At 40.2% G+C, this 13332-nt stretch overlaps 1 long non-coding RNA gene across 1 annotated transcript; it reads right to left on the reverse strand.

Annotated features, from left to right (window-relative positions):
* Positions 1 to 3608: 3608 nt before the first annotated feature.
* On the reverse strand, positions 3609 to 13257 carry LOC310898481. The gene is made up of 4 exons (XR_014583327.1): positions 11633 to 13257; positions 6829 to 6963; positions 5515 to 5569; positions 3609 to 4000 (listed from the first exon to the last, which is right to left on the reverse strand). It is a non-coding gene; the product is annotated as an uncharacterized lncRNA (long non-coding RNA).
* Positions 13258 to 13332: the final 75 nt, after the last annotated feature.

A 13332-nucleotide genomic window follows, 5' to 3' on the forward strand; every position in this document is an offset into this window, starting at 1 on the left:
ACAGCAATCACTTGGCTCAGCTGTCAGCAGCAACACCACCAAAGCCATACACAAAGATACATTGCCTTTGGCAGCAATATTGACTTGAGATACTTCCAACAACTTTTCCCTCCTTCCTGCCTGTCTTGTTCCCGTGACAACCGTATGATTTTTATCAACACAACTCTTTGTAAGGCCACACTGTGAATCAGGCCTAGGGCACTAAACAGGTATTAAAGAAAAGTTCTAAAATAAAATTGTTGTTGGGCAGTTGAAACTGAATTAGTTTCCTGATTCAGTTCACAAACATCCGCGTAAACAGCTGTGTTGGCACAGCTGAAAGGGTGTCAGGAACAAGCAGCTGGCAGTTGAGGTGGGTCCTGGGAACGCCTTAAAACAGGCTGCTGCTGGGAGAAGTGTGCACAGAACAATACCTTTACTGTATCTGCCTTGGCATAGCGTACTCACATGTGTGTTGGCCAGTTCCAGAGCCATGGCCCATGACTCCACGTACTGCAAGTAGCTGAGGCACCAGCAATCCTTCCCCAGTCTTTGTGAGGGAATTTGCCTGCCCTTCTGGGAGCAGAGCAGGAATTGGAGTAACAGCTGAGTGTTCTTAGCACCTGACTGCAAATCCCCAGCTTAAGGGAAAACTAAAACTTAGCAAATTTGGGTTCCACTGACATATACATGCAAACCTCAATCTTTCTGACTACCAGCAGCAAAAGAGTCTCCCCATCTCAGTTCTTCAGTGGCAGCTATGCTAAGACCATGTCCAAAGCACTGCACAAAATTCACCCAGGTTGTTAAGAGCTACAACACTTCCTGAAATAACTCTGGTGTCCTGACTTGTAATTTCCTGCCATTTGTGCTCTCCTAACCTCAAAGTCCAGGACTGGAAGAAGACACAAAATTACTTCCTACAGTGGTTATGCTCTTAGATCAAATACTAGGATAGACATACTGCAGGAGAGATCTTGTGCAAAAAAAAAATCATAACAAGGCAGCCTAATACTAGAGCAAGTTGACCAAGGGCCTACTGACTCTCCATCCTTGGAGGTATTCAGAACTTAGCAGGACAAGGCCATGACCAACCTGATCTCAACTTACCCTGCTCTGAACTGAGGTTGGACCTGAGGTGACCTCCAGGAACCCTTCAAACTAAATTATTCTAATTCTGTGGCCAAGGACCACCATGTGCATGACTCTAACAAGGTTCTGAGGGCAAAATGTGGTTTAAACAGAGTAAAGGTAAGGCTCAGGATTAATCCCAAATAGCAGTCAGAGCAAACCATCAACCTATCTTTTTGTTACTTACCCATTTCCCAAACTATCATTTCTTAAAATATTTCATAAAGTTACCAAAAAATTCCCTTTTTGTTATACATAACCCCCCATAAGTTTGCCATCTAAGCATTAGATAATACAGGTGGTTCTGAGGTGTTCAGTGCCTAGAAGCAAAACCTGAAAGGTGAAGAGTTACTGTTAAATTTTCAGGTTTTATAGTAGCAAAGAAGAAGGTATTGATTTGGGGGTTTGAGTCTCTTTCCAGACTGTGGAGATCCTATGTCTTTTCCCACCTCTTGTTTCATATGCTTAGAAAGTGTAGCTCAGATGCTGCTGGTGGTTCTCTCACTCAGGGCAGTGAGAGAAATGGGGGCTTGTTTTCCACACTGGAACTGTTCTCACCCTTTTTTTAATATTGTTTGTAACAGTACAGAGCCAACGTGAAGCCTGAGATAGGGAAGACAAAGCCGTAACTAAGTGTAATTCAAGAATCATTTACAGGGCTAAAGCCTTGCGATATGGATAAGGTATTGATTTATGCTGCCAACATAATAATAATAAAATTAAATACATATTTACAAAAGCGTTATTATATTAATTTTCTGGAAGGCTGTAGAGACCTACTCAAGAAATCAGAAGGTGGCTTTGCCTTGCCGTATTAGAACCTTTCCAAGCACTTTTTGTTTTGGGGGCATTTTTTTCCTTATCATCTATGGGCAAATCCTAAGTTAGGCGTGCCATTTATCATTGCTTTGCGATGAGATTTGAGTCAACAGCATAACAATCATAATAATTACATACAATTATAAATCATGTTGTGTAAAACATTTCTGTGCATTTTGCCTTACTGGTGCAATATAACTTATTTTAAAAGAGATTTATATCTAAAAAAATTTGTTTAGTAAGGTTTTTGACAGATAAAAAATACATTAGTAAGGTTTTATAGACATTACTGTATAATGAATTATTTTGTTTGTGATCAAGATGCTCTTACTCAGACACATTTTGATGATAGGGCATGCTCTCTGGAGGCTGGTATGATAGGCATGGGAGCACAGAGAAACTATGATTAGGTCACTGGAGTGGCACTATGTTAAGGGCAATGGTTCTTAACAGACTCGTCTATGGTGCAGCTTACAGCCAGAACAGGTCACTGACAGAAGACTGGCTGGCAGTAGGGACACTGGGAGGAAGGAAGGTACGCAGGAAGAAGGAAAAATACAAGACTACGTCCACATCTGAAGGATCAGGTTTCTGTGTACCAAAGATCTCTTGGAGACATGATTATACAGGCATTTCTCAGTGACACCATGCTTACTATCCTCTTCCACACTGTCTGCTGCCCAAAACAGAAGAGAAAATTGTCTATATCTATTTAAAATATCCAATTTGGTTTGAATTCTGCTGAAAACCCAACAAATTAACAAGCCCTATCATTCAAGGAGATCAGAAGCTCCTCATAGCATCTGGACTGAGCGTACTCAGTATTCTTCAGTAGTTTCTTTGCTTTAGGATTTGTGGTTTCTCCTAAATCTTTAAGCATCCAAAACAGCCTACCCAGGAAAAGATCTTTACAGAGGAGAGCAGGAATGGGTCTTCTGCTGAGTAGCTGGGCCCATTCAGTCCCAAGTACACTGTAATCACTGATAGTACGGCTGTTGCTTCTCTCGCAGGTTAAAGTCAAATACACAAATCACGTTATGGATTAAGTACCATATATGCAGCAAATAGCTATGTACATCAGAACTTCATGTATTTCATCAGCTTTCTCTTTCTATTGATGAGCTTTAACAAAGTGTCACTTCACGCAAAATTCAACCCCGCAGCATGTTTTAAGTTACCATGTCTTCTCCTATACATTTCCTACTTGCATATAATGCAATGTGATTGCAGATAAAATAGCACCGGTAGTACAGATTACATCTGAATGGTCATGAGCCCAAGCCTGTGTCTGGAGTACACGATGTGAGTGCTTTGTAAGAATTGAATAGTGGTATACTGCCAAGAGTCTATGTTATTCCTCCACAGGAAACTGTACTGAAAAAAACAATCTCTCAGTACAATCTGGTCCCATTCTGAGAACAAATATAAGCTTTTAAGCGGTGGTAGTGATAATTGAAATAGTAGTAGGAGAATGCTGTAAGATGTTTCAATTCTGTCAAGAATGGTTTTGCAAAGTTCACTGAAATGTATCAGGAGAAATGGAATGGCCCCTTAATTTCTAAAGAAGAACTTTTGGATTTTCCCAAAGTGGTATCTTAGTGGAACTACAGCTCTGCAAACTCTTAACTAAGATCTGCATAATAGGAATTATTGCTAACTTGAGTGGGGAGCGGGGGGGAGATGTTTACAGGAGACAGGTTTGCTGTTTATTGATGATTCCAATCTTACGGGTCTTGTACCTGTAAAAGTTTTATTGGCATAACTCCGTCAGTTAGGAGAACATTTTTACTAACATTGTTATACCAGCACAATTGGTACATATGCAGTTATACCAGAACAATGATGCCTTACAGCCCCATAGTACATGCTGTGCATTACAAAAGTGTATCTGTATTCATATAACTGCATCAACCTTACAATATCTTTTTCTACTTCAACTTACTCTCTGAAATGGAGGTACAGGTATGCTCTTACCTTGAGTTTGCCAGGAACAATCCTTCAGTTTATCCCACACCACCACTCACTCTTGCCAGGTCTGATGTAAATTCCCAGCTCCATTTTTTTCCATAAGCTAGATAGTTTGGAGAAAAAAAATCAGAGGCAGTGCCAGTTTTCATAATCCCTGCTATTCTTCAGTTAAATCTGTTCGATGGGCTGGTCCACTACACACACCCCAAAACTGCTGTGCTAACCCAGTAAAGACTGAAGTGCAGGTGCAAAAATGAGTAGACAAGATTGTTTAAACTATGTTAGACAGTACTGTCATTAAATGCTGAATTGTAGTCAGTTACAGTCTATGGCCAAAGACAGACAATACTGCAGTGACAAAAGTAAATTAATAAATTCTAATGGTACTTAATGACAATTAACAGTATTCCAACAGAACCTTGAACAACCTCAGCCAATTTTATATCAAAGTTAGTAACACCTGTATACATCCACTAATGAGTTTGGCCCTTAGACTTCAGAAATCTCAAAACTCATCTGGTTCACAGTATAATATTCTTGTTTACTATCTTCACTTCCAGTAAATACCATCCAGACAATTAATCTTCAACATGAAATGCCAGAGATACATAATATGACATAATATGATACATAAATATGCAGCTGCATATTTAAAAGAAACATAGAGGGATGCACAAAATCAAATCTTTTCTCTTTCACAATATGGGCCTGAACCTAACCCTGTAATTTCAAGAATTATGTTACTAATTATCATTACGACTCAATTTTTCCCATCTCATTATTTACATTTATACATGAGTACACTTGGAATTTCTATATAAATCATATTCTCAACCATTTCTGTACCTAAGGTGTAAAATATAGTTTGAATTTGTGACTCTACCCTTCTTTCCCTCTGAGGAAAAAAATGTCATTCTATTAACAGCTAATCTGATATAGGCATGCTCAGACTTGAAAAAGATCTGTCTAAGGACTTTGTAGGGTTTACAGCATATTAGGGTGGTAGGCTATCATCCTGTGAGATAGTAAATACCTTGATGAAATAATTTTTTCCCAGGAGAGTTCACATCAGATGAGATATTGTCTGTTTACACTATTCTACCTTTATGCTGGATCAGAAACAATATATCCTACCCAGCTGACAAAAAGCTGGCATAAAATCTGCATAAACACTGTAACATATGCTCTGGCTGATTCGATAAAAATGTAGTCATGTGCACATGCCAATACAGATCAAATTTTTACTGCCAGGAAATCCGACATGCACAGATTCAGTATTACTTAATGCAGAAATGCAGCCTTATACTGCTTCATTTTCTCTGTGTATTAATTAGTTTTTAATTACTTTATTATGAGCATGAATAAAGAGTACAGATTTGTTTGAAATCCCCCTGTCAAATACTGGTGTGGAGTGAGCCTACTCTAATGTAATGGTTCTTCAAATAGGGACAAACATGATCTCCACACAGCATGAATGCTTCTTTTGTAACACTGGCATGCATGATTTTGGACCTTCATGGTCTAAACAGAGATGATTTTACTTAAGGCAAAAAAGGCTGTAACACCCTTCAGCAAAAAAGATGCGGCAGTATAACTGGACAACTCAGATACACTCACGTGCAATGTGGACATTTTTGTGTTATTTTTCACCTCTTTGCAGTCACTAACAGCACTGGAACAGAAAAAAAAAAACAAGCTACTCTGAATTTCAGTTGGAGATAGTCCTGTGCAAGCTTTATGTTGTGCCTGAACTCTCATGCACACCTCACGCTGTCTCTGCAACTCAATCCCTTTTCAACCCAAATTACTAGAGTATATGGTTGCTGTTAACACTGGAGGAAAAGTTTAGTCTCTAAAAAATACTTCTGCAAAACTGCATTGAACAAAGATGTTAACAGGAAGTTCCCAAATCCCTACTTACGTTAAAGACAAGTTATCTCTTTCTTACTCTCTAGAGTCTGTTTCTGTTTAATGCTCCCCCCAATCCCCACCCCGAGCTCCCAACTCTAACAAAATGACTTTTAAATCATAATACTGTATTGATTCTTTGGAAGATGTATTTCCAGTTTAGTTTCAGCCTAGTCCTGGTCATTATTCAGAATTAAAAGAAGGTAAGAGGGCAAAGAGCGAAAATATGGATGCAGGCACACTAAGCCTGCTTTTCCAGTGTCTTGTGTTTTATTCAATCATACACGCCTCTGCTAGGTGAGTGTAAAACGCAGGTCAAAGGCTGCTATTTTGATTTGTTAGTATTATATACTCACTTTCAAAAGGTTTCAGTAATGAAAGACTTGCAAGGTATTCTATCTTACGTGTTGCTGTAGTGTCTAAAAATTTTCCAGGAATGTATTGAGGCAAGTTATGTATTTAGCAGGAGAGTGACCTTTAAAGACCTCAGACCCTTCCCACTCGACCTCCCCCTCCCTGGTAGTGCCACCTAGCTCAGCAGACATGATCCCCCTCACACTGTCCAGTAACAACCAGCAGCTTTTAGTGTGTGCTCATCTGTGAGAAAGGGACACTGCACTATATTTCACTAAAATGTTCCGGCCTAACTGCCAGTTCCTTATGACTAAGTGGACAACCAGCATTTAAATAAATAAACAACTTCATTAATATTAGAAACATATAAAAAGAAATATTTAAAAGCAATGGCATCAAACCTTCTGTCAGCTAACAAAAGACATTTTTCAAACATCTTCTGCAGCTTTGCATGTCTAGTGCAATTGAAAACTGAAGTGAAATCTGTGAAAATGAAGTCAATAAATGCTCTGTCACGATTTTAATGTGTTCATGCTACACTATACATGCTATTGCTCTGGGACCTCCTCATTAGTCTTTACAGAATCTGTATCTGCATATGAACTTTTGATTCTGAAACTATTCATTACCCTCCTCATGTCAGGTTCTTATTCCTTGTTCCCGTAGTACCTGCAATAAGTCTTAGGATTTGGTGTTCCTCTTGCACCTCCACAACGATGTCAATGGGAATGAAACACACTTGTTTGCTGGCTGTAGCAACAGCCTTGCTCAGTCTCTGAAATGGCTCTTCCATACTCAGAGTACCTGCAAAATGAGAGAAGGGGAATTCATTAATTATACATTCATTCACAATGCAAATGAAAATCGTTGCCTAGCTTGTTTGCGATAAAGGCCCCAGTTTACAAATTTTAACACAATAGCTACGCTGTCTTTCTGAGCAATAAGATGCTATCTTATTCCAGGAGAAAATTTCTTCAGCCAATGGAGAGGAAATTTTGTAGGTCCTGGTGACAATACTGCATATCAGCGAATGGAAGTGTTAATAACAGAAATGACCCTGAAAGTTCACATTATTAACTAAACAAATCAACCAAAATTCTGACTGCATAATAAATTTTAAGTATTATTTATTAGGAGAAGGGCAACTGCTACTGGTGAGCGGCTGATATAATTGCTGTTACCTGATAACCATAATCTGGATGTATTCTGCACCCTCCTCCCCTTTCTTCAATCAAAAAGAGAAAAAGAGGGCAGAAACTGAAAAACATGGACTTTGCCACAGAGGACTTCAGCAGTTTACTCCTCGCTATGAATGCTTGCCCAAGAACAGGAGCTGCATGTGTGCACAGTTTCCATCAAAAAACAAACAAACAAACAAGACCTACCATGACAGACTGACTTTTGGTGACTTTTAACCCTGAAACATTTTGTCCAATGAAGAGGTCCTATTACAGGTAGTCTAAGTTATGACTAGACTTTACTTCAATTTCCCATTGAGTGTAAATGATGCAGCTCTACAGATTATGACAACACACAACAGAAAAGGCATCTAATGTCATGAAATAAATGAAAGTTCTGTGTCCATATAACCATGCTTTGAGTCATTAAGTCTCTACTATGACACATTTACACTTAATTATATATTTACCATGTTCCTCCTCAATAATGATGTGGACTTTCAGATGGAAGAGGGAAACAAACTCCTGCATAAGCTGCTTAAATGGTTTTTGCCCTTGACAGAAGCTGATCTCTCCAGGAAAACCAAGACTGTAACTAACAGATATGGAAAACAAAAAATGTATGCTGGCTTGAAACTCTGGTTCCTCCACTTTCATCCTGAAGAAACACCCATAAATTCATTGCTGAAATCTCCTAGGGCAATCTCCTAGGGAAAGTAGTGGACTACTTTCTGAAATGATTGTTCAGGCTCGCTGGAAAATGGAGGCACTGTAATTGCCCCAAGAGCCCCACTGTATAGCAGGCCTCCTATTAGAAAAAAGTGGTAATGGGAGACAGAGTATTCACAGCTCTGATCCCAGCCAGGTGCCCTGAGGAAGTATGCAACACACAGGCACTGGCAGACCTCTGATTGATAAGGTCTGCCTTTTAATGTAGCTATTTGCTTTTACTTTAGCCTTGTAACATGGTTTTGTAAATGCTGCACTGAGCCAGCTGCCTTGAAACTGAATCTTAACTGTGCATATTTACTCCCCTGTGGTCAAAACTGGGGCATGCAGTCTACTTCCTATCACTACCTATCAAATGCAGCTGTGCTTCTCTGGTCAGCTACTGAACATCTGCAGTGATTCCTTGGCTGGACAAAACCAGGGTTCATTAGCTGCCTGCCTGGACCACAGCCTGGAATAGTCCATAAAGAAATTAGCAATTAAAGACTCAGTAGAATATAAAGTGTCCCAAAGACTTAACGGACCAGAGATGGAAACACAGGTAAGCAGGACAAAGAGATAAAAGAGAATGGAGACCAGAAGGAATGCCCACAGTGGCCTACTGCTGTTTGTGATCTTGAACTCACAGCTAGCAGCACTGTGGAACAACACTAATGCTTACAGAGAGCACAGCAGCTGAGGTAGGCACCTGCACACAACCTAGCAGATGACTGTGGTGAACCAAGGAAATTACCACAGGATTCTTTAATGTGATACCATACCATGCTACAAAACAAAATGTAAATATAAACACAGGAGTATCTTTTGCAAACATACTCCCAAGACAGAGTTAGAATGCAAAAATTAACTGAAATTGGGCTAAATCACTCAGTGTTAAAACTAAATGAAAAGTATCCGTGTTAGTGGTGCTTTCCGTGAGGGAAAACAACTACAAACAAAACCAAAACAAACATAACAACAAAAAAGCTCTGTAAACCCAAGTCACAGTTACCAGTATTATTAAGTTTGTGAAGCCAGTGGCAATGCTCTCATTGACTTCACAGGATTTAAACTCCATGATTGTACAGATAAACATAACCTGGTTACCTAAGTGCTCGGTTTGCCAGCGTTCTGGTAAAATACACAAGGCACAGTTCTGCCCAGTGTGCTAAAGGTCACACCTGCATGGGTGAGAACTGAGCTGGGAGAAAGGAATGACTAAAATTATTTGCAGTTTCACTAAGCAGTTCAACTGATTTTCTGACTTTACATATATACTGTTTCATTATCTATTTCATCATCTAAGCAGGAGGCGCTGCAGCAGTGAGAGGAGCTGCAATGTACTGGAAATACGTCTACTTCCCAAGCCTCCAGACAGGTCTTGTCCCTGGTCTCCTTGTTATGCTCTTCTGTCTGTGTAACCGGCCTTTTTTTGTCCTGTGCTCCTTTATGGAGACCTCCTGAAGAGGAGGTCTTCTGCAGGTCTACGCAGTGTCCCCGTTTTCTGTAGATATATCCCACAATACTGTGAGGTTATACAATAGGCCTGAGCATTTAGTACTTCTATCATCAATAGACAAATATGAAAATGTAGTTACTTAGTGTAGGCGTATGCCCCATTTATATTGAAAATCTATCTTCTTGCTCCCATATGGCGATGCGCAAAGGCCTACCTGTGTACTTGCACTGCTGTTTCACTTCAGCCTAATTATTCAGTTCTGAAGTTACCATTAAAAAACACAACCACATGCATACAGTTGGAAATATCCCAAATTAGTTGTCCTGTTAAAAACCTGCATTTGCAAAGGCACTGGCATACATTTTTTGAAAATGTCTCTCTCATATCAGTAACATACTTGACGAGATTTTGAACAGTATGTGCCAGAGCCACTGTGAGACCAAGAGCTGCGAGTCAGAGTTACTTGAGAGACTCGTCTTTGAAGGAAAGCAGCTCTCAGCCCCTCAGCTGAGCTGAGCTCTGGGTTCAGCAAATCCACCTCAGGCCCTGTGGCGAGGCACGGCCAGCGCTACACCAGTGCTCACAGCCTTCTGCCAGCCCTGGTCTGAGAGACTTTTCTGTGAGGTACGTAATTAGACAGAGTAAGTTCATAACAAATGAACAAAATCAAACTGTTTTGTTCAATTAACTTAATCTATTTCTGTGATATCATGACCAAGCACTTCAGGCATCACACCATTTACAAATACTAAGACATAACAGTAGCCTTTTGTAAACAAAATGTATGTGTTGATACGAATTTCACTATAAGGCTGTTAGTATTGTACTTTCAAATTTTTGAAAGCAATCTCTGAATAACTCGTACAGGTTCAGTATCACTTCATTAAGAGCCCCTGTTACACAATATTAAGAAATTATAGATAGGTTTACATGTAGCACTTACAATAAATATGAAATAAAGGAATGTAAGCAGATAGATCACAACAGTAAGCATTTCCATACTGCATCAGCTTAAAACAGAATCATCAGTGCATCCCATACTTCAACCTAGGTTTAAAAATATCCAAAATCAATAGAGCTGATTGATCGTTGTATTATTCCAAATATACTGAGACATCTGCATACTCCTTCATGCACAGTTCACCTCCTAACCTGTCTTGCATGTAGCTTGCTTACGGTGCTAAGACATACTTCTTCAGCTTTAAAATCAATAAAATAAACTTTAGCAATGATACCGGCTTGTATCAGAGTTCAGTTTCTGTTTGTAAAATTCCAGTCTCATTGTGCTTTTCACTGAGTTCAGTCTTCTTTCCAGAGAATGTAATAAGCAGTGTTTGAAAAGAAAAGCTGATGAACACAGCTCTGAGTTGAGGCATTCACCTCCTAGTGGAAAAGGCAGAAGTCCTGCCTGCTTCCCTCTAAAGAGATATTACGGAATTATTTCATATGTGCAGCAAAAAAAAGTAGGTAGCAGATGATTTATTTACCAGATTCTTCAAGGGAAGTAGTGAAACTGAGGACAAAGATACAACAGTAAACCATAGTATATTTAACGCATTGTAACACAGAAGGCCCTATTTTGAAGAAGCAAATCTATACTAATGAGGGAAAAAAAAATCAAAGTCTAGCACCAGCGTGCTGGTAACTTTAAAAGACACTACTGTTCTACTCTTGTTGCTAAAACAAGTCATGTCAGATATGGCAGAGAACCTGCTATGGAAATAATGGCTATTACATTCTGTTATTATAGAATTACTATTATTATTATAGAATCTTCTATTATTATAGAAGAACTAAAGATAAGAACTCCAAGAACTAGAGGATAAACAGGTAATAATAGATGAGGTAGCATATGAGTACAGTGTAAATTATTCCTTTTCTAGGTATTCCTCAAAATTTGTTAGAAAAAATAAATAAATAAATAGTCACTCAGGAACAACAAAAGCTACTGAGCAATAACATATGCAATTAGAAACTAGGTAATATTCTTTCATGTACATCTTTCCAGGGCTCACTAAGCTCTTTCTGAGGTTTATAGAATGTCATTTTTACACTTCACAGCGAGAGGCTTTTTGTCTTGGCAAACCAAACACAGGCAAAAAATAAAGGAAGACAGGAAGATGTTTACCTGTCATACTTGTGTTAGCAGATCCTGAGTGCCTCTGTCTTGTAACAGTGCTGTTCTGGCACTGAAGGTGCTTGCAGCTGAGCTAGGACCTCAAAATCCTTAGCACTTCATATCTGGACTTGTGTGAGGTCTATCACTGACAGCAGGGCAACCAGCTAGTGCGTCTGCACTTCAGCACCTACACGTTTTCAGTGTTTTCTTTCTGCTGGGTTTGGAAATATTCTAATCCAAGTACACTCAGCATATTTAGTATTTGTATTGCGTTACTTCTAATGTATTTGGTTATTTCCTAGTGTTTAAATCGCTTCAGGCGAACTTCATTTAAACTCGGACTTTCACTTCCTTAGAGAGGGTCCCTGGAATGCCTCTTGGTTTCCAGCTCTCATGTGGGGATTAGCAACAGCTGCCATTTTGCTGCACCAGCTCCAAGGCTCATAGGAGTTGATGTATGCCAGTCAAGCCCTGGTAGCAACACAATCTTTAAGTGGGCAGCCCAAAAAAATGAGGGTGAGATGCCTCTGGCCTTCACGCTGACTTCTGACGGATTTTCTTCCAGAACAGCAGAACACCACAGTGGTGCAGTGGAAAACCATGTGCTTTCAAAGAGATGCATGCCAGTCAGTATGACTGTGGAGACAGTAATTCGGTAGGAAGGTGGTTAAAAGTGCTTCACATTTGTTACCACTTGCTTTTGTTTTGTAAACCCATCTTTAAAATGCAGATGAAATTAGAACATAGTAAAATGTTGTGGAAGTTCTAATTTAAAGTCACTAAGGAAGGAAAACTGTAGTTAAAAGTACAACCTGATCTTTTGCTGACCTGCACCATGGCTGTGCCCAGACAATCCCAACATTTTTACAATTCTTTGATTAAAAAAAAAAAGCAAAACTGTTATTAATCTCAATCAAGCTGTGACTTGTTGAGATAAAATGACTTTCTTATTAGAGTTTAATTATACATATATTAACTATAGCCTACTTGGGTTAGGAGGAAGAATAGTAGTACTTTAATTGCAGGTTTTGAACCGGTGAGAACTTCATCCTGTTTCCTTGCAGAGGTAGTTATTACTAAACTGGCTCAGAGGGCAGAAGATTAAACACCTACTCACAGAAGGAGTTGGAGATGGAGAGCTTTATGTAAATGCTAAGTATGATTAGGGTTATTTTCTGCTGGGTTGAGTCTCTTGCATTGTTTACCCATTTGTGAAAAGGTTCAAGTTTTCCAACGTTTGTGGCTGAGTTATGAGAAGTGCGATTTATTTATGAAACTGTGATTTGGTCTCAAGGTTGTTATTAGGAAAGGATGCTTCCACACCACACTGCTGCGTGGAGTACCAAAGTTTAGCAGGTCCAAAGTACTCCCTGCCTCCCACTCCAGCCCCGCCGAGCTCAGGCAGGCGGGCTCACATTCCCGAGGCCCGGTTACACATTTGTGTAACAAATTAACGCGACGAGAGCGGCTGCTTGGCTTGGGAACACGCTGACGAGGAGCACAACGGCCACGCTCTGCACCATGACCGCCCCTCCCTCCCGGCCTCCTCACACACCGCGCCCGTTGGCCGCCCGTTATGACGGTTGGGCGGCGCGAGCCCCCCCCCCCGCCACCTGGCCGTACGCGCGCGCATGGCGGGGGGGGGGCAACGGGGCCGCCTCCGCGCAGGCGCGGTAGCGGCGCTTGGCCCAACGAGAGGGGCGGGGAGC

Source organism: Anser anser, assembly GCF_964211835.1.
Source record: "Anser anser genome assembly, chromosome: 4".
Lineage (NCBI taxonomy): Eukaryota > Metazoa > Chordata > Aves > Anseriformes > Anatidae > Anser > Anser anser.